The sequence below is a fragment of the Dioscorea cayenensis genome, chromosome 9, assembly GCF_009730915.1.
Source record: "Dioscorea cayenensis subsp. rotundata cultivar TDr96_F1 chromosome 9, TDr96_F1_v2_PseudoChromosome.rev07_lg8_w22 25.fasta, whole genome shotgun sequence".
Classification (NCBI taxonomy): Eukaryota; Viridiplantae; Streptophyta; class Magnoliopsida; order Dioscoreales; family Dioscoreaceae; genus Dioscorea; species Dioscorea cayenensis.
The window spans coordinates 15,122,074-15,122,994 of NC_052479.1; the positions used below are offsets into that span (position 1 = coordinate 15,122,074).

The window sequence follows — 921 nt, forward strand, 5'->3', positions numbered from 1 at the left end:
TTAAACATACACTTAGAAGAAAAGGGAAAGAGCCTGTATAAGAACAATCTAATTTAACTGATTTGGAAGTGGAAGGATTTGAAAACATGGCAGAACAGAATGAGCAACAGCGAACATTATCCGATTATGCCAGACCTTCAGTGTTGGGGACACAATCGACCATTGTGCGCCCCCCGATTACAGCTCAGAACTTTGAGTTGAAGCCGACATTCATCCACATGTTACAGCAGTTCGCACAATTCAATGGTTTGGCCGATGAGGATCCAAACAGTCACATAGAGAGCTTTCTCGAGGTGTGTGATATGCTGAAGATAAATGGGGTGACGAATGATGCCATTTTCTCGAGCCTTCCCATTTTCCCTAATGGGGAGAGTGAAGCAGTGGCTACACTCATTACCTAGAGCGTCAATTACCACGTGGGAGGAGATGGTACAAGCTTTTCTAGCCCGTTATTTTCCTCCCAGAAAATCAGCAAAGCTTAGGAATGAGATATCATCCTTTGTTCAGTTGGAATTGGAGTCTCTATTCGAGACATGGGAAAGGTTCAAGGAGCTCCTGAGGAAGTGCCCGCAACACAGATTCCCAGAGTGGATGATTGTTCAAACTTTTACAATGGTTTGAACCCGAGTACAAGACAACTCTTATATGCGACAGCAGGAGGTACCTTAGGTAGCAAGACCCCCGATGAGGCCCGCCAGTTGATTAAAGAAATGGGGTTAAATAGCTACCAATGGAATGCTAGGGAGAAGAAAAAGGTGGCCGGTCTCGATGAGATAGATGCGGTAACTTCATTGGCGGCCCAAGTGGAAAATTTGAGTAAGAAGTTAGATCTTCTAACTTCAAATAGAGTGGCGGCCATGACTAATTGCACAGGGTGTGGTAGAGGACATGCTCCCTCCGATTGCCCGGATCTCTATTGGT

At 45.3% G+C, this 921-nt stretch overlaps 1 non-coding gene across 1 annotated transcript; it reads right to left on the reverse strand.

Moving 5' to 3' along the window:
- Window positions 1-474: 474 nt before the first annotated feature.
- On the reverse strand, window positions 475-581 carry LOC120269581. Its single transcript, XR_005539230.1, has one exon. It is a non-coding gene; the product is annotated as a small nucleolar RNA R71 (small nucleolar RNA).
- Between the last annotated feature and the right edge of the window lie 340 nt (window positions 582-921).